Here is a 20,998-nt window from a genome sequence, read left to right as displayed (position 1 = left end):
CCCTGTTTTTTTATAACAAACATGACTATTTGGTCTCAAAATATGGGTTATGAATCCTCACCATGGGCCATGGGTGCTGCTGGGCTGGCTCTCTGGTTCAGTGCCTCGTGGCAGCTGCCCACTCCATGCTCAGCTTTGTTGAGCTCCTGGTTTGGCTGCTTCTCTTCCCAAGCCAAGGAGAAGCAGGATTTCCATTTACTGCTCTGAGGCTTAAACTGTCTGTGTCAGGATTTATGAGTGCTGTTATTAAAAACATGATGGGAAACTTGGAAATTATCTAGCTCAGTGGTGTGAAATGTCCCATGCATGATAACAGGTTGCACAACATTTGTGCTTCCTTTACCTTTCACTTTTGTATAATTGGAATCTGAGGAAATAATGGTTGATTTTTTTTTTTTTTTTTTTTACTAAGTGGAGGCTAAAAATTCTTTATTACTGTTTTTAGAAAAGGCTTGTCTCCTGGTAGAGCCAATGTGCCACACTTGTGCAGCAAATAGTGTGTTAATGGGTTTCCACGCAGTTCCCTGATAGATTGGCAATATTGTTCATGAAACTGAACAACTAAAAGCATACTAGAGGTACCTAGAAACAAAAGCCCAGAACTGAGAACACAGGTTATCTTCCCAAAGCAGGACTGTTAGCTAGAAAACAACTGCACAGCTCCAAGTGTAAAAAAATAAAATATAAAAAATCTACTGCCACCTTCCTCTTGGACTGCTATTTATAGCCAAAAAATGGACAGCAAATAACGGTTTAGCAGTTTGATATCATAATTTATATTCCAAGGGAGGTGGATAGCTTTTTTTTTTTTTTTTTGAATGTGAATAGATAGAAATGCTGATTCCCACCTATCCACATGTGTACATTCATTATCTCCTGTGGTCGCCAGAAAGCACGAGTGCTCGGAGCACTGCCACAGGAGTAATTAATACACAGCAGGCTCTGAAAGCCCTAAAAAGTTTCCTAGTTACTATGAGAAATATTGCCCCTAGGAAATGCATGATTCAAAACCAGTTTGCACATGGTGAATGCCTCCCCATAACCATGCATAATTCAAGTAATTCATGAACCATAGGAGCCTCACTCTTTACTCCCGAGACAACCAACAAATGTCACGGTATGAATAATAGAAGAACACAGATATTTGTGTAGCACTGAATTCTCTACTGTAACTCCACAGCTCATTGTGGCTACTGGCAATTATCTCTGTATTAGTTGATACTGTATGAGAAGAATCTTTAGCTGATGGGCTGTACAAATCTGCAGCCACTTGTCCCGGGCTGTTTCTGTCCCTTTGCCCTGGACAGGGGGCTCACCAGCTCCTTTTTAATGCCCACTGTTTGGTTTACAGCTCTCAGCTCTGGGGGAGCCCTGTGCTCAGTTTCTTTTCCAGTGGGCAACTGAGTGTCAATGAAGTTCAATGACACCCTTCAGGTGCAGTCACCATCCTTTAATTGCAGAACTAACTAAGCTGGTGGGGAGGAAAGCAGAATTTGTCATGGCATCTACCTGGAGTATGATAAGGCTCTGATTAACTGCACATCAGCACTTCAAGGGTGTGATCACTTACATTGTCCTGGCTGGGTTTCATCTTCAACACCTCAGATTTCTGCAGTGTAGACATAGAGATCCATGTAGCCATCTAGACTCCTGTTATACCCAGTGAAAGAAACAAACACTATTTTTTTCCACAGCTAGCAAACATAATGAAAAAAAAAAGAAAAAAGTATTTCTTTTGAAGGTAGGTAGCTAACTCAGGACATACTAATTTCTCTCCAGATATGTCTGCTGCTTTGATTAACAAGTCCAGAAAGAACCCACCTTAGATGTAGAGATTAAGCTTGCAAATATAAATATTTAAGGGAGCTGAATCATACCTTCCTTCCAGTAGTGCAATGCAGATTTAAGTGTCCTTGATATCTCAACTCTACATTCTTTTGGTTTTGGGTTGTGGTATTTTTTTGACTGCTTGCTTGTTTCTTTTACCCAAATATAGAGATGTTAATTACTCTTCTGAGTTATATGAGTATGAAAAAAAAATCTATAAAAAATCTTTTTGAGAAGTCAGATCCTCAGTATCCCAAAGTTAATTGTTGACTGCAAGAGTGTTCTCCATTTTCTGTTAAAAAAACCAAACCAACAAACAAATTATTTGCCTTGGTTTTGGTTGACAGGAAGCACAAAAAAATATTCAAATCTTCATGGTTTGTTTATTTTCTAATAAAACTGTTGACCTGAGGGGGTATATTTTCCAAAAACTAAAAATATTTTGAGCTAATCTATACTTTCCTGGTATAGTTATTTGATGTTTTGAAATGAGAATAGTACAGATGTTTTCCAGAAAATCAATGGAGATTCTTAAGCAACTGAAGAAACTTGTATATTTGATCCTTCATACGACACAAGTTTGCCACTTGGCCAGATATTTCCAAGCACTTCTGGGCTTTTCTCTGTAGATGCCAAGTGAAGCTGAATAGATAAAGAAGTGTTTTGTAGTTAATGCTTTTGTGCTTTTTAAAGTGATTAATGGACACACAGACACACAGACACACACAGTTTGCTGCCTCTGAATCTAAGTGAACTGTCTTCCCCAGACATTTTTGAGCTTTCCAGAAATAGTCTCAAGTTTAAAAAATGTCAATCTGAAGCAGCCCAACATTATCCAGCACATTCAAATAGGCAGAAAAATTGTAGTAAGGCAAGTGTTAGGCACAGGAGCTGCACAGAGTAGAGTGATGCAGCAGATACAGATTTTGCAGAGTCTGCCACAAAAACACACCAGAGATTAAAGAGCAATGAAGAACAACATCTACAGTTCCTGAGGTCAGAGATGAAATGGGGGATAACTTTTACCCAGCTGTGCAGGAGATGGAGGCTTTCAATGCTCTCCCTCTCTATTTGAGCATCATTTGCTGCTTTGCCTCTTCCCAGGCAAGGCAGGAGCTGGGCTGGAGAGCATGTGGGTGGCTGGTGCCACACTCACCTTGGGGTCATGTCCCTTGGGAGCAGAAGCAAGCTGTGCTGCCAAGGATCAGCATCTTCCCTGCACCCAAACAGCCTAAAGAAAGCCCTAGATTTAGCAGTTAAATAAATGGTGCAGTTCTCAGAGTAAGAAAGCTTTTTCCTGATGTGTAACCACACGTTCCATTACCCAGTGTCAGTTTGCTATTTTTTGTCCTGCAGACTGGGGATGTGAAAAACAGATTATTTCCTACATGCCTTATGTATACTTGAAGAGAGATGTTGGGTGTCCAATAAAAGTCAAGTACATATTTTCATACAGACCATGTTTCTAGATCCCTGATGATTTCTTCCTTGGTCTCTCTGTTCCATATTTTTCATGGCCAGTGATGTCTCAAACTGATTTTATTGGCAAGCAGTAAAGTGGAAGGATCACTCCATGCATATGGCACTCTTGTTTGCTTGTTTCAGCATTAAACCTGTTTTATTCCAGCTGCAACTATTGGTTATTTTACTCATGTTGAGTTTACAATCCATCAGATTATTTTTTTCTTTCTTTTTTTTTTTTTTTTTTTTTTTTTTTTTTTTTTTTTTTAATTTTTTTTTTTATTTATTTATTTATTTATTTATTTTCAGAGAATACTACTGCATAATTAGTCCTGTGTTAGTACAGAGTGGATTTTGTGTATTTAAGTGTAATACTTATCACTCAAATCTACTAAAATACTTCTGTGTTTCAGATCCTTTATACAATGTGACTCCTAATCCTGTGCTCCGCTTTGTGTTTTCTGAAAGCTTATTAATATATTTTGTTATATGAGTAGTAAATTAAAACAGTTTTTTTCTTAAGTTATGCCTTTTTTAAAGTTACTTCTTAAGTAATCAGCTCTTCTTACCTGGATTTCCTTTATGCTTACCGAGCAGAAATGTTGCTCCTACGGAGCAGGCAGCTCACAAGACTGGGGCCAAGTAAAATCCTGACAGCAGATCCTCACTTGTTGGTCAGTATTCAGTCTTTATAAAATCATTCTGCTTAGCACTCATGTTTTGATTACACTCCATTTCCATATCTAGTAATACATTTTGAGAGGGAAAAAAATAATCAGTTAAAGGGACTTATGTAAATAAAGAAGTAAAAATAATTTCCTCATGAATCCTTTTCTTTTTCTTAGAAAAGGAGTTACTATAGAAGAAAACTAACATCTAGTCTTTGTAGTTTATTTCATATGATAGCACTCTGTGTAAGTTTCAGATTTGCATCTTTCTCTCTTTCATTTGGGATAAGCTAATTAACTTTAAAAATAGTCTTCATAAGATACAAGACATGGGGGGAAAGATGGTGGAAGCCAAAAGGTTGACTACAGCAAGAGTTGTGTTGAATTAAATGAAACTCCAGCACAGAAAAAACTGTGGAGTGCAGGAGGAGAGTCTGATCTAAAAGGGTGTGCCTGGCTCTTCAGTCTCTTTACCTGTGATCTGCTTTTGGCCTGATTTTCTGTGACAGTGTATTTAATAACCTGGGTCCCTTACTGAGAATACCTTCTGCCTGATCTGTCACTGCAGAAATCTTGGCTCTGTGATCGACACCTCTTTGTCAGTTCAACACTTCCATTTCCTTAAGAGAATTAAGAACTCTTTAACAGTGAATCATAAAGCTCTAGGTGAAGAAATTTTATGCTGGCATTAAAACACCTCAACCCTAAGCCATTCTGCATTTGTTACTCCTCTACTTTGTTAGATATCTATTAAAAATTAGGAATTTATTTGTAAAGCAAGAAGGCTGCTTTATGCAAGTGATTATTTTAAAACCTAGAAGGGACTTTCAAGGGCAGATAAGGAGCTCCACAACAATACAGATTAATGTGAATTGTGTGTGTGTGTGCTAAAAATAGGTGGGCACTGCTGTTTGACAAGCATTTCATGGGGAATGTGCATTTTTCATTTATGAACATTCATCATGGAGTGCCTTTATATTTAAAACATTACCTAATACAGCTGCCTGGAGTCAAGAGCCAACATGTAGATGTACTTTAGAGCTACTCAGTTTCCAAAGCAGCAGCCCTATGGAAATGTGTACATGCCTTCTGTGACCTGACATACTAGAGGTTCTGAATTTAATTTAGTTCAAATGTGCAATTTTCTCTTTTTGTTTTTTTGGGAGGGGTTGTTTTTTTGTTTGTTTGCTTGTTTTGGTTTTCTTTATCCTCCACTACAATAATGCTGCATACAAAGTATATATAGTTAAGTCTATGAACATGCTGTGTCTGAGGAGCCCAGCAGACATGCTGAAGGGTTATTTCTCTCTCTCTTCACCATTATGCAAATCATTGCAGGACTAAAAGAATCTGTAACAACATCTAAGGGTCTTGGTCTTTTATTCTGCCTATAGACACAGCAGGATACAAACGATGCCTGAATTGAGTCAGATTCCTTCTCTTATTCCTTCTCTGTATTATCCAATACAGCACTTTCTGTAGCAGTAGCATGAAACCATTTTTGCCACTGGAGCCATAACATGCACAGCTCCAGCTTGCAGCAGGAGTGCCAGTAATCCTGTCTCTTGCTGTCTGAGCATCCTTGTTAAGGAGCAGTGGTGAATCAGGAGGCTTCCCTCCCTCAAGCCTTTCAAACTCCTGCAGACTGGAGCTTTACTCCCTCAGCAGATGTCTGAAAGGGTGGACTGAAGCTGAAGAAGGTTGACCCTGGGTGTGCTCCCTGGCAGGCCCCATCAGCAGGGATGATGCCTGTTCCTGGAGAAGGCAAAGGTCCTCTTTGCCATCACACATGCAGAGTGGTCTCCATCTGCACCACCAGATCCCCCAGTGTAATGTGTAATTTTAGTGGGTTTCCCTTAAACACCATCCTGTGCAGACAGCCAGCAGATACCTAACTTGTCAGCATCACCGAAGCTAGCCTGGTGTCAATATTTTTATGGCTACAAACTGTTGCCATATTCCCAGCTGAGAACTGGAGTGGTATCTGACTGAATAAAACTGAGAAATGGAGATGGCTAATTTCTGTAGTTTCCATTTTTTGTAATTTCATTTTCAATTATGATTTTGTTTCATGTCAGAGGGGATTTCAGTTCCCGCGGGCTGAAGGTTTGTGGTTTTCTTGCAGTCTGGAACCAAGTGTGAAACAGCATCGGAATCTTTCTATTATTATTTAACTCATTGCCTCTCACAGTTCAATGTCAGAGGAGGCCAAGCAGAGACAGAAAACCAAGGTGGCAGCAATCCTGCAAGAGAAGGTGACATAGAAAGCACAGAGTTTGGGGATCCCAAAGCAAGGCCTGTTTTGAAAAAGTTTCATTTTGCTACTATGTTGGAAATAGTATTTGGGAGGGGTCAAATTTATACACAATGGATTATTTCACATTCCTAAACCACTCACTAATTTAAGCCAGATACGTGAAAACTATATGCATCTTTTTATGAAGCATGCATCTTGTCCAAATTATCTCTTTATTACTCTTGCTAACTATATGTATGCCGTTCAGAAAAGAGAATGCACACAGACAACAAGAAGTAGGTAAAAGGAAGGGAAAAATATATTGGGGGGGTGGGTCACTTCATAATTTCTTTTGTTCTTGATGCTTCTGTCTCAAGCCAAGACACTGGATGCACTTTACACTTCCTGCACTACATATGTCCCACTGGGAAACACTCGAGGTCAGTTCAAAGGTTCACACATCCAACCCCAGCACCATTATTTACCAAGTTTCACTCAGTCTCCTAAATATCTTTTCCAAAATGGATTACAATGACCTCTGGTTGGGAAAGAAAAACCTGACCCCTGAGCTGTCACCAATCATCTCTCAGCTGAAAAGAATATTTCTGTTCGCTCTTCTCCAATGAATGCTAGCTTTATAATGACAGCTATAGCATGCATTAAATTTACTTAGGGATACATATGGATGTCTGGAATAATGGCAATTGTCTCCCTTGTCCACACTGCCCCCCACCCTACCATTAACTAAGCCAGGTCTTTATGGTCTCTTTTCTCAAGCACTGATTGCCTGCCACCTGTACTCTGTGCCAAGCTCCCACGTTAACAATCAGACTTGCAGGAGCAGATTGATGTGAAAAGGCACAAAAGTCAAATGGAGCCATTTCTAGTTTTAGCTTGCTGTCATCCCATGGTGCATCCTCAGTCATCTAATAATAATAAGGAGAACAGAGGGAAGGCTGACATTAGATGGGAATGGTAAATTGGGTTTTGACAGGTGGATCCTAACTCAAAGTTTCACACAAATCCCTTCTCCAGCACTACCAAAGTGTACTGACTGCATTTAGCAGATGGAAATGTAAGAAGCTAAGGCAATGTTTTCCTCAAGCAGAACAGGGAACAATAGAACAGGGACATAGCTAATGGCAATCCCAACAGGAATTTTCAGCTCCTGCATTTTTTAATGCTCTCTTCTTGTTTGAGGTGCTTTATTACAGTCAATTGCTCCTCCTCATTAACTTATGGTTTGGCACTGATAGGCCTGTAAACTGCCCTAAAAGCCCCCATGAGTACTGCTGTAGTGTGGATCTGCTTGTGTTTCCATTATGAACCTAGTTTCAGAGATATTTATAAACTCAGACATTTTAATTTGCATCAGGCTTTGGGGATCTTGGCTCACAGGTCAAAGAGTGAAACGATTTTCAGCTTTTGTGTTCGAAAAGAATAGATTTTAGCCAAGAGCAGTTTGTAGAGTTCAGAAGATTTCGTCATGATTTAGAAGCTTTCAGGATAAGAAAATGTAAATTATCTTATGCAGTAATTTTATAATTTGAATTATATGTTTCATTTGTGTGCACAAATACAGATTAATGAGAGATGTTTAAGAGATTAATGTTTAAGATGTTTCATTACCAGCATGGAAATATGCCGTTTTTACAAACTATCTAAAGGCAAAAGCACAAAAAGTACAATTTCATCTTCAATTAAAAAAAAAAAAAAAAAAAAAAAAAAAGTTAAAAAAATTTCAGTTATAGCTGTTTCACAAAATGTCAACAAAATATATATATGTAGTATATAATATAAACAATATATATATATTATATATATATATGAAAAAAATTACATAATCTTTGAGACATCTAATTGATTAATTGGTGTCATATCAATAACCAAATGCATCTGTACAAGAAAAGATTTTGATATTTCCTTTCCTGGAGTCCTTACATCTGCCTTGAATGATCACAGTATCACTTTGAATCTCTATTTTGTTAACAAAGAAATGAAGCTGCTTAACTGTTCTTTAAGGTTTGGGGTGGCTGATCACTACCTTTTTCTTCTGGGTTGCTTTTCTACTGTGGATATAGTAAGAGAAATATATTTGTAACAAGCATCCAAAAACTTTTTTTTGAATATTCAGCAATATTTATCTTCTGCCAAATATCATTCTAACTTCTATTTGTGGTAATTTTCTTAGAATCTAATAAAACAAAATTCCTGTTCTAGATTACTTCCTTGAGATCCTTCTCCTAACTCATGTTTTCTATTACGCAGCTGCTTGATGCGTGTTATTTCATTTCTGTCCCTAATAGTCTCAGTTTTACTCTAAACCACACAGCTTCTGCTGCAAGTCTTGCTATTTTCACTTGATAACTGCTCTTCAGTCTAGCTCTGGCTGTCAGGGAGTTGCATTACCTCTCTTCTAGGTCACTGGTGTAAAAGCAGAACAGGCTCATCCTTAATGATTACTCCTGTAGAGGTCCATTAGTTGCATTCCTCTTTCTGAAGTTCAAAATTACCCTGCCTTTGCTGCTTTTTTTTGCTATTTTGTAGCTGTGCACATACCTTATCCTTTTTACCATACTTGCTGGCCTTGTAGATGTGCATTTTTTCCATTTTGTGTTGTCTATTTAGCTGTTGGAAAGTCCATGCCAATGATGCTGGCTTGCTGTCTCTTTTTGATTTTACCTGTCTTTTCTTGCCCCCTTATCCTTACCTGCTCCACTAACATCCCTTTTAATACATTGTCAAATGTCTGATCAGAGTTTACATATATTTTAAAGTCACACTTTGTATGGGATGATTTTTACCTTTGAAGTTCCTTTTAGTTACTGTCCTCTCTGTCCCTACACGTTGACCCAGTGACCAAACAAACTTTTAAATATCCCTGAACGTTTGAAACATTTGAAATCTGTTCAACTAATGTAAAATAGCCCGTTTCAGTGAGGAACAGCATACATTTATCTCCTTTATTCACAGTGTCCATGTGTGCAGTTTTCTGTGTGCTTAAGCTTGTGGGTAACGTTTGGGATGATGGATGTATGGTTTGTGTATTATTGCAAAATCATGCAGGAAAATACTGATTTCATTTCGGATGGACAGGTTTGTAAAATTTCCATAAAACTCCAGTTCTGCAGACAAACATATAATTAAGCTAATGAGTTTTTCCATCGCATATTGGGTATTTATTTATTTAAATTTTAATGTAGCATTTACTGAATTAGGGTCAAAGTTTTGAAAACCTGATACCATAATTACCTTTACAAGAACCTAAAATCTTTCAGTACCTGTAAGTTAAAAAAAAAACAAAAACTTACTTTTCATCTTCAAATGTAATGAAAAATAGATACCTGTAAGTTCCTGCAAAAATGAATTTCTGAGGAATTTTGTTACCTAACCCTCAAAAATAAACATTTAAAAAATTGATTGCCTCCTTTCTTTAGGGTCAAAGCAACTGTATGACCCTCAGCTGGACTTCCATCATTCCTATATAGCCATATAATATAATCTGACAGCTACAAAAGTCACAACATGCAGTTCAACCTTATCAGACCAATATGCTCAACTTTATCAAGACAAATCTACTAAACCCATTGTCATTTTGACAAATCAGCATTCTGATGGCAAAGAATTCTGATTGTTCTAGAAGTAATATCAAGTATTTTACACACTCATTGTGAAGTCTGATTCATTGCTAGAGTGCTCTGAGATCTGCACAAGTGCTCTCTAAGTGGAATCATGTAAGTACCATGACAAAGAGTGCTGGAGTTTGTGTTCTTTTTATTTGGTTTTGAACCACTGGTTCTTTGGGGTTTTTTTCCCCATGAAGATCCAGACTGGCTCCACAAATGAGAAACTGGGAAGGACTTCATCTAAAATACAGTTAAACTAACTACTTTTTCAGGATTGTATCTGGCTACATCAGTGACAAGAAGGTCTCAATATTTTCTCTCTATTTCCAATCACTCCATAACTTCCATTACCAATGAGGACTTTAAGTCTTTCTCCTTTGCCTCTTCCTGCTGAATTATAATTGAGCGTCAAAAGGACTGCAGAACTTTGCCTTCTCAAAAAACCCTAAAATAATAACACTGAGCTTTGCAGGACTTCTCAGATTTTCTCTTCTACAGCATCTTCTTAATCATTTCCCCAGCTGCACAAAAGCATTGGTGAGATAAAAGAGCCAATGGTTTATTTTTTTAAAAGCTTTCTATTCATACTTTTTTTTCTTTTTCTTCCATGACCATTCTTCAGTAATATGCTCTCTTTCCCACTACAGTAAGTAAGACTTCTGTAAATAGGATCTGTGTCTAATGAATCAGTGGAGTGTATTATATTTTGACACCACAGTAAAATTTGTCTTCAAGGAGATCAAAAAAAAAACAAGAGGGAAGAAATGCCTCATGTATGCATTTGAAGTTGCTGAAAAAAAAGGGAATGTAAATAGCAATGGAAGAATACTATATTGTATCTTCACTAAATGACAAGGGGCTTTGAGCTGTAGAAATGATCTACTGGACCACCCAAGAGCAAGTAATACATACCATGTTCTGTGCCTTATGTATTCTATCAAACCCTTAACATGAGGATATTTTTACTACACAAAAATTTAGCCACAGGAAAGATTGTTCCTATAGTCATTTACTCTCTTGTGCGTGTACATAGAATAATTATTCATGTACTAAACATTGTAAACTAGAAATGTTCATCTGCAGTCACCTACAACATAATAGCTAGTAAAATAAGCAACAGCTAGATAACTTGAATAAACATTTAACTACAGATAAATAGCTGGATCTTTTCAGTATCCAATTTAATTCAAACAAATGAAAATTCAAATTAGGTAGCATTTTAAAAGTTATAGGAACAAAGATAAACAGCAATGTTTTGCTTCAGAGACTTAATCACCTGTTGAAGGAGAGCTATGGTGTTCACTGATGATTGATGTTGCCTTTACAACCAACAGCATAAAGCTATTGAAGAGAGAATTGGTTTAAAAACCAAGCCACTCAGAGGAAACATGAAATTTCAGAAGCAGCTGAAGGAAAAAAATAGAATGTCTTAGAATATGTGAGTTAACCTTGCAGACTATTCTTTTATACCACGGACTACAGAAAGAAGAGTCAAGCCTTAGGGAAGGTTGTGCTTCAATAAAGTAACACAAATACTATGTTGTGAAGCAAATTCATCAGGAATTCAAATCCACTAAAAAATACATGCGGTTGGCATTCCTTCAGAAATTAATGGAGAACAGGGCCGCAAATGAATGAAATTCTACTGACTGGTACACAGAGGGGAGAACATGCTGACCTTCATCCCCAGGACCCTTCTTTGACTCAGACACTAGGAAGAAACAGAAAACTGAGCTATTGCATTTAAATTATATAACTTCTTCCCAATTTGAAACACCAGCTTTTCAGAAACAAGTGCCCTTCATCTTGCAGATACATCACTCAGAAGCTTTCTTCCTGTCTACCAGGTCATGATGCCAAACAGCTGATGCTCTTAGGAAGAAATTAACTTCTTGGGCAGTGAATTCCTGTAGCTTCTTAACCCTTATTGCAGACTGCCTTTTCCCTATGCACAATCCATAAAATTGCCTGCTGGAGGTCTTTGCACATTCAGAAACAATGAGAGCTACAAAGAGAGATGAAATATGAGCCTTGTTTGTGTTTTCTGTGATATTTGCATGAACTCACCAAGCCAGCCATGTCCCATTCCCATTTGTTGAATCATTTGCTCCTACTCTGTACTGCATTATGTTTACATGGGATCACTCACCAGTTTATTCCTCTCTTCTTTTTCCATTCCTGTTTTGGTTGGTTTCAATTTTTTTCCTACTGCTATGCCCAGAGCCTCACAGCACCTTGTCCAGAGGCTTGTGAGTAAAGTCACATTAGGAGAAGGACTGAAGTGAGATTGCCCTGGGTTTGATGGCACTGACTCTCTGCTGAGTCTGTGTTAGTCCCCTGGGCCTGCCAGCATGGTTTCTCCCAGGGATCTAGGGTGTGACACTCCAGAGCATCCAGGCAAAAGCCTTGTATAAAAATGATCCAGTGCTGTACAGACCTTAAAACTATCCAGATCTCCAGCAGGTCTCCTGAGGAATTTGTCTTTCAGTTCCTAGAAGCTGGCTGCAAGTGGTACAGATTCCTTCCTTTAGAAACACTGCAGTAAGGATGCTGTACAGGTGAGTCTGCCCCACATTCCTGTTAGAAGAATCTTCTTTCTTCTCTTACATTTTGCTCTGTGTTGCAAATACATCTCATTTATATCACAGAATCAGAAAATCATCCAGGTTGGAAAGTACCTCTGAGATCATCAAGTCCAACTCCTAATTCACTTCCGCCCTGGTTCCCAGACCATGGCACTGAGTGCCACATCAGTCTCTTTTTAGAAACCTCCAGGGACAGAGAATCCACCATCTCCCTGGGCAGCCCATTCCAATACCTGATCACCCTCTCTGGAAAGAATTTCTTCCTAATATCCAACCCAAACCTCCCCTGGCAGAGCTTAAGCCCATGCTCTCTTGTCTTACTGGGAGCTACTTGGGAGCAGAGCCTGACCCCCCTGGCTCCTTTCAGGGAATTGTAGAGAGTGATGAGGTCTCCCCTGAGCCTCCTCTTCTCCAGACTGAACACCCCCAGCTCTCTCAGCCTTTCCTCACAGGACTTTTGCTGGATCCCTTCACAGCCTCCTTGCTCTTCTCCAGCACCTCAATCTCCTTCCTGAACTGAGGGGCCCAGAACTGGACACAGGACTCAAGCTGTGGCCTCACCAGAGCTGAGTACATGGGAAGAATCCCTCCCCTGGACCTGCTGGCCACACTGTTCCTGATCCAGGCCAGGATGCCATTGGCCTTCTTGGCCACCTGGGCACACTGCTGGCTCCTGTTCAGCTTCCTGGCAATCCAGACTCCCAGGTCCCTTTCTGCCACTCTGTGCCCAGCCTGGAGCTCCCCATGGGGTTGTTGTGGCCAAAGTGCAGGACCCAGCACTTGGCCTTGTTGAACCTCATCCCGTTGGAATCAGCCCAACTCTCCAGTCTGTCCAGGTCCCTCTGCAGAGCCCTCCTGCCTTCCAGCTGATCCACACTCCCCCCAACTTGCTGTCATCTGTGAATTTGCTAATTGTGGACTCAATCCCCTCATCTAAATCATCAACGAAGATATCAAACAGAACTGCCATGCACCACAGGCTACTGAAACATGCATTAGCCCAAGTGAGATAACAAAAACTGGAATTCTTCAGTTGCCTTGCTCTCTTCATTTTTCACCACACTTTCAACAGAATCTCACCTGTCACAGTCTTCAGCATCCAGTTTATACTTTTTTTCTTTTTGCACATTCTGACTGTCTCTACAGAAAAGGAGATCATACTGATGAAGTGTAAGACATACTCTGTCTCTGTGATGAGGAACATTTCTCTACTTCCTTGTGGCTTCACATTTCAAGAATAGCACTGTAAAACCAGATTGTTTGTACTCCCTTGGGGTACAATACTACTTATATTTTCATACCACTTCGTCGCCCATTCTTAGACTACATATATTACCCCCAGGAACAATCTCATTTCTCTGTGTGACACATACAAGTTCATGTAAAAATCAGTTACAAATTAACGTACCTTTCTATAATAAATATGATTTTCACCATTTTCAAAGCTTTTGCACCTGAAATTTTAGATGTGTGACTGAACCCACTTCTAGAAAACCAGAGAAAATATTTCAGAAAGAATCGTATGTTCAAACATTGAGATGGCTTTGAATTCTCTTTCTTTCATGGTAGGTACTGCATCTGCTTCAGATTAGCTTTTAGACCCCAGGTTGATATCCATTTTTCCTTCCAAATAAAATAAGTTCCCTGAAAAATCTTAATGATCTGAACTGGAAGGGGTGATTGTCCTGATCCTCAAAGTACAGACAGATGAGTACTGCAAAATAGATTAGCAATGGAGAAGTCCTCAAAAGAAACTTTACTGCTTTATGCCCTTCATCTTGGCAGTGGTATCAGACCAGAAGAGTATATTGTATTCCCACAGGGAAGTAGCTATGGAAACATTACTTCTGGGTGCTGGAAAGCTCTAGTATTTCCTCACTTCATCCCTTATCCTTGTATCTTCAAGATCCTCTAAGACTCTTTCTTCTGTATAGATTGCAACACCCCGTCCCACCAAAAGACTTATCAGAGGCTCAGTCATGACTCCACTGTTGAGGTCACCTTTGTCTTTCCCCATCCTGGCCCAGCTGTGAATCACATCACACTGGAGTCTACTCCTGATTACAAAAATTCTAATGATCCAAAAGAGCAGATGAGAAGAGGGAGGCAGAAATGGGCCCTTGCCTTCCCTTTTCTACTTCAGATACAGACTCCAAACCAGTAGCAGAAGATAGCTGTAGGAGAAATTGCCTGATTCTAATTTTGTGCCATTTGTGGTCTTTCTCCATGGTTAGAAAAGAAGGCATTTCCCCACCATCTGGTTGTATACAGTCCTAGAAATTAAGCCTCAGATAGCTCCTAGAAAACTGTCCAGGTTTGTTCTCCATGTTCCTTGCTAGCTGCCTTCTTAAACCCTTACTTGTAAGACTCCTGGGGAAGCAGAAGTCTTACAAGGTACTCATCTTGGTCCAACATTTTACTGGACATCCACGTTCCCACTGTCCTCTATCCTGTTATCCTAGGTTTTGTTTTATGTGAAATTAACGTGCTTTCTCTTTGCTGGTCCTTTAATCTGGATTTCCAATGTCATCTCTATTTTATAAACATTTCAGGGCAGTCTTATTCTCTGTACTTCTTGTTTGAATCCACATTTAACAACACAAGAGAAATAATAATCATTAAAATTAATGAGAGGTAGCTTCACAATGGAAAACTGCTTACCTAAATTTCTTCTGATTTGGGACTGCATGGCTCTGAATTTTGGCAGATGTCCATATCTAATAATAACAATGCTCAATATCACAATGACTTAAAAATGAGATTTAAAAAAAAAAAAAAAATCTGTTTAAGCCAGTAGCCACATTAGTCACCAAAAGTTCCCAGTATTACAGAGAAGATGGATTATCATGAGAAGTAATCCCATCAAACTGTCTGCTAATTCTATTAAAATTATGCAAGTGACAAGTACTTTCTTAAGCACTGAATAATCCTTTCAGAAGTATCCCTGTCAGTCAGAGAATGTTGATTTTGCACTAAGTCTCAACAGCAGGAGAGTACATTCCGCTCTACTCTAGATAAATGCAATACTTATTTCTGAAAAGATCCAGAAGTTTCTTCCTTTACTGCTAACATGACAGTGCCTATTGAATTGTTTAAATTAAATAAGTGAAGGTTTTGTGGGTTTTTTTTCTTCCATGGCCAATAGATATGTATCCCATACACTGCTTACAGTGTCAATAGGAACACCTGAAGACTATTCTACCGTTGATATTTTTCACTCTTTATTGTGTGACTTATTTTTTTAATCTTCTGCATTCAATATATTATATACAGGGCTTTTCTTAACTGAAAGAAATTTATTATGATCCTGTAATCATAAGAAATAGAGAAACAGGCATACCTGAATCCAAATCCTTAGAACACTGACCTTGCCCGTTTTGTCACTGCATTGCCATTTCACTCATGCAAAGTTCTTTTAAATGGCTGCCAAGTCTTACTAGCCCCAAAGCATTTAGCATTTCCCATCTTGTACCTGTCTGACTCTCACCATTGCCAGTGGAAGGGCAGAGAGCCCTCAGATCATCAGTGAACTGAGAGTGATACGAGTGTGACCTTGAAAGGGGGTACTTAGCAAATATGTAATTCAGTAAGTACCTGTGATCAAAAGTTGTAGCATGCCTAGCTTGCATAATTTCAAAATAATTGGAAAAAGTGATTTATCTCCTGCCAGCTTTTAAAGGATCTTTTTAAAAGTATTCAATATGTCTGGAAGTGTTAAACTGTGTCCTAAGGCTGCTGGATTTTACACATTTGCATGAGTTTTTAAATCAGCCCTAGAGCTGTTGCTCTCGGTTCTTTTTAATGTACCCCACAGAACTGATACTGTTCCATTTTTACCATTCTCTTTGGTATCTACACAATGACAAGAATTGTATTTTTGACCTTTAATCTAAAGAGCATTAATACAAGAATCAGAAAGTGCACATTTGGAAATATTTCCTTCAGAGATGGGGGAGAGAGGAAAGAGAAAGAATATGCATATGAGGGAAAGAAACAAGAGAGAGGCTGAGCAAGAGAACAAACAATAATGCACCTCTTCCAGTCTCCTGAGTCTCTGTATCCAGAGAATACAAGCATGCAAGTGGTCCCAAGCAAAAATGAAAACACAGAAGATTTCTTGCAAATGAATCTATAGAAAGAACTGGAAAATGCTGTTACCTGCCAGGGCTAGAAAGCAGAAACAGACAATTTCTACCCTAAATTCCCAATTCAGAAGATATTTCTTTTTTGGAAGTTGAAAACGTTGAGGAAGTTTTTACCACCACAACCCTTCCTCCACCACCAGCACTTCACCACTCTCTATTCCTAAGCACTCCAGGCCTGCAGTGGGAGGAGAAGTATGGAAAGTCTGCTGGAAGAGCTCTGCTCTCCTCCTTTCAACCTTGCCTCCTTTACTTGGCTACAGATGCATGCATCTTCTTTGCCAACTCTTTCTCTGGCTCTTTAATGGAGCCTCCCTGCCTGAAATTCTCTTCCTTACCCAATCCACTGTGCCTCCATCCCTTAACTCTTTCAAGTGGCTTCTCAAAATTCTCATCTCATAAAACCTCTAAGCCCCAGCCTTCCCCTTGAGTCCTCCAAAGAAACAGAGATAAATACAAACAGCCCCCTGCAGAACAAACCAAGACATAAAAATGAGCCAAGTACAAGTGCTCAGTCACTCTCCTTTTTAAACACTCTTTGTCTTGTTCTGTCCATCTAGATGACTGTTAGCTGTCCTTCTGCACCTTTATGCCTAGACTGTGAGTTTCCCAAAGCAGGGTCTTCTAAAAAATTTAGTCCCTGCAAGTTTTAACCTCCTCTTGGCAGAGACAGAATTTGTATTCAAATATTCTCTTACCAGTTACTCAATAAAAAAAATTATCAGAAAATTTCATGAGGGGCTCTCACCATAAAATAGCAATCAAAATTTATTTATCTGGGAAATGCAGAAAAGCATATGGGTTTTCAGATGCTTCTTGAGACAAAGGACTGCATTCATCAGATGCTTGGAGACACAAAGCAACCATAAACCAAACATTTTCTGGCCAGCGAAAGAGTTTTACAGCTGTTTTCTACTGTCACAATGACTCAAACCATATGGATGAGTCTGGTCCCAAATCTTCTGAGATCCACCAATCACTTGCTTTCACCTGCAGATACAATCAGCTGCACTCTGACTTCTGAAAATTTAGAGGAAAAGAAAGAAAGGTGTGAGTCCCGTGTAAATCCTCTTTTTTTTTTAATTACCTTTGAGTAAAGTATTGTATCTCCATCCCCCCTGGGCTCTATTTCCATAGAAAAGGAACTTCTGTAAGAGCACCTGCTGATGAAGTTCATTTTACTTAGAACAAAAAACCTAACCCAAGACAAACTCTGTTTTCATTTGGCTTGCAATGGCATTATTGATCACTTTGTGCAGCCAAATGGATTGCAGCTGCTGTATGTGAGTGCACAAGGATGTGTGTATTCACAATCTCCCCGTCCACTGGCAGGTGGGTACCTTGTTTCCTTTTTTCCTGGCTAGTCAGGGCCATTTTCATACATAAAGGAGGTAAAGATTCTGGTTATCTAAAACTGCACAGAGAAGAAGTCCTGGACCAGACATTACAGCTTTCTAATGGCTCAGAAGCCCTTCAGCTCTCACTCTTTACTGACCAGATCCCAGCAGCTCTGGCAGAAGTGCTGTATTCTGGACCTCCCTTGTTAGGGTCAGAGTTGCTGGGAACTTCTGCCCACCCATGATCTTGAAGAGCATTTGAGGCATGAAGAGTACATGCCATGACATTGCATCATTCCCTTTCTCTGAAAGGGATGGAGGTGAGAAACAGTGAGGTTCCTGCTATGTTACCTGTTACCAAACACCCCATGCAGAGTTTACTCTGATATTTCAAGACTGGGTAGGGTAAATGGAAATTTAAGTTTTAGGTAAACTACAAAACAGCTTTGGTTGTTCACCTTACTTTTCCATTCCATTATTCAAGTGCTTCTATTTTTTCCATCCTTCTTTCCACTGCTTTCCTAGAGTCTAGAGGGCAAACATACAGCTGGTCTGTCTCTCACATCTCTGTGACAAGGCAGTGACATTCATTTCCTACCCTGCTTTCAAATCCCAGTTACAATAACATCAATGATACTGTGAACTTTCCTCAACTTTCACTGACATGAGAGAAGGTAGGCACAGCTATCAGTTTGATTTGGCCACCTCTCTGCCTGATTAGCCCTAGGAGCAGAAGAAGTAGAGGCATAGTAGCTTTTCTGGTGCATGAGAAACAATCTTTTCCAAATTTTACTTTAATCAAAATTAAATCAAAACATATTCACAATTTTCTGTCCCAGGAATGATGAGAACTTTTATTCCAAACCCAAGATGTATTATACTTCCCAACTTAAACATTTTCCCCAGAACCTATATCTGCTCAATAAAAATCACCATTTTCCTCATTTTTATCAATGCAAGGGAAGACAGTTCTCCTGAATAGCTGCCTGAAACTCCCAGGTTCATGGCCAACCTTGTAAGCCAGGCTTCCCATGCCAGGAAGGGAAGCTAGCTCAGGATGAGCTGATGACCTTGGACTCTCAATGTCCCCAGCTTAGTAGCAGGCTGCCTTAAAAGTCAAAATAAATGGTTTGTGACAGAAATCTTTCAGGCTGAACACAGCCACGTGCTTTGTTTTGGTTTTTTTTTTTTTTTTTTTTTTTTTTTTGTTTGTTTGGTGGTTGGTTTTTGTTTTTTGTTTTTTTGCTGTATAATGTTATTCAGAAGAGTAACTGGGAACAGCATGGGGTTGGACTACTCCAGGGGAAATTCTGAGAGTTTAGAAGAAATCCCTGTAAATAGGTTGCAGAGAAGAGCAAATACTTTCTCTCGTATCTATGCCAGTGAAACCAGCAGGATCATGCCCAGGGCACATACTAAAAGACAGACTGTCTGTGGAATGATGATAAGAGACTATTTTCTGCCATCTATCATATGTCATGATCAGGGCTATCAAAACGATGCAAAGAATACATGGCATGTTTCCACATTTGCTGAAGCCACACACTGCTGTTACGTGTCTTGCTTCCTTTTCAATGGTGGTAAAACTCAGCCATGGTAGTGGCAGCATCCTCTGCAAAATTTCCTCTGGGAAAGGAGGAGTTTTGCACGTTTCACTCGCAGGAGTATCAGAACACCACCCAGACTTAGCCAGATCCCTGATCTAAAATATACAAAGATGTTACTAAACAATAATATGTTTTAAATCAATTTTAGCCTTTTTTTTCTTTCTTTCTTTTTTTTCTTTTCTTTTTTTTTTTTTTTTTTTTTTTTTTTTTCCTGACCATGCATAAGAGCAACCAATCGTACCAGGGGGAAAAAAAAACCAGTGTTTATACATTATTACATCTTCTGCTAGTTTCATAGTTGCCAGCACCGAGTGGCACCAATAGGGTCATATTTTATTAGGTGATGTTTGTGGACTTGCATATATATCACAGTGTCTCTTTCCTGCTCTCTCCATACATAGGTACAGGTATGTGCATGCATATGTACATTTTTAAAACTACATACACTTTATAGAAGCAGTCCTTGCCTTTTCCTATGTTTTTTTGAACACCTATTGGTCAGGTGACACTTGGGTAATTTTGGGATCAGATACAGCTGTCATCTGGATGAGTTATGTGTGTGACCCACCAGCTTCCATCTGCACCACTGGGACTGCTTGTGTGATGCCAGGTGGCACTGATGGTGATGGAGCCCACACCAGCCTTTGCTTCTCTGTTAGATCTTGGCCTGAAGGTGATGGAGAAGTGGTCATAAATTGAAATAGCCACAAGTAATGGTATGACCCTTGGAAAACATTTAAATTTTCAAGGGATAGTTTCTTCTTTTCTGCAAATTCTGTTTGTGCTTGTGATTTCTGAGTTGCATTTGAACAAATGGGAAAAGAAACCAGTTTTCCTCTGCCTCAACCTCAGAAGCTCCAGGCTCACGAGATGGTCCTTCTGCAGGTACAGCCTTTGTACCATGGAATCTGGACCTTAAAAGAGAAGAGGTGTGCCTCATTCTATTTGAAGATGCCATACCCCCTCTCACATTTTATTTGCAGTCTATCTCAGATCAGAAACAATAAACACTAAAGCAGCAGGAACCTTGTCCCTCCCACATCGAGCTTTATGAGATGCTGTAAAATACTTTGAAGCCAATGCAAATCCCATTAGTACTTTCTAAGTCCAGCTAGCACACAGTACAGCATAGCCAAAAATTTTAAGTGCCAAGGCAGTAACCACACTGAACTGGACTTTCCACTTCAGGAAAATGCTTAAACTTCCTAAGAAGAATTCTCTTCTTAATACTAATTATTATAAAGTAATCTTTCTTATTATTTTCAGTATTTTCTTTAGTACTATTCTGCTTTATTCTGTCCTATTTTATCCTACTCTGCACACAAGACCTCTAGAGAAAGAGATCAAGAATAAACATGACTCTATGTCACCACAAACTGAGGCTTCCTACCCTGGTCCCAGGGATGAAGATGAGTGTCCCACATGTCAAAACAGTCCTGGTTGCACAACTCCAACATTTGTGATACACTGACAACAAATCCTGTAGAACTGGAGACTGAGGATTACATG

General features: G+C 39.2%; 1 long non-coding RNA gene across 1 annotated transcript in view; it reads right to left on the bottom strand.

Annotated features, from left to right (window-relative positions):
* Positions 1–19,100, bottom strand: part of LOC139800238 (uncharacterized) — a 129,397-nt gene extending 110,297 nt beyond the window's left edge. Inside the window, exon 1 of the long non-coding RNA XR_011727670.1 lies at positions 19,048–19,100. This is a non-coding gene — a long non-coding RNA (uncharacterized lncRNA). The remainder of the gene's footprint in view (positions 1–19,047) is intronic.
* Between the last annotated feature and the right edge of the window lie 1,898 nt (positions 19,101–20,998).

Source organism: Heliangelus exortis, chromosome 10, assembly GCF_036169615.1.
Source record: "Heliangelus exortis chromosome 10, bHelExo1.hap1, whole genome shotgun sequence".
Lineage (NCBI taxonomy): Eukaryota > Metazoa > Chordata > Aves > Apodiformes > Trochilidae > Heliangelus > Heliangelus exortis.
Note: the sequence above shows the minus strand (reverse complement) of the source record. Positions and strands in the feature narration are given on the sequence as shown.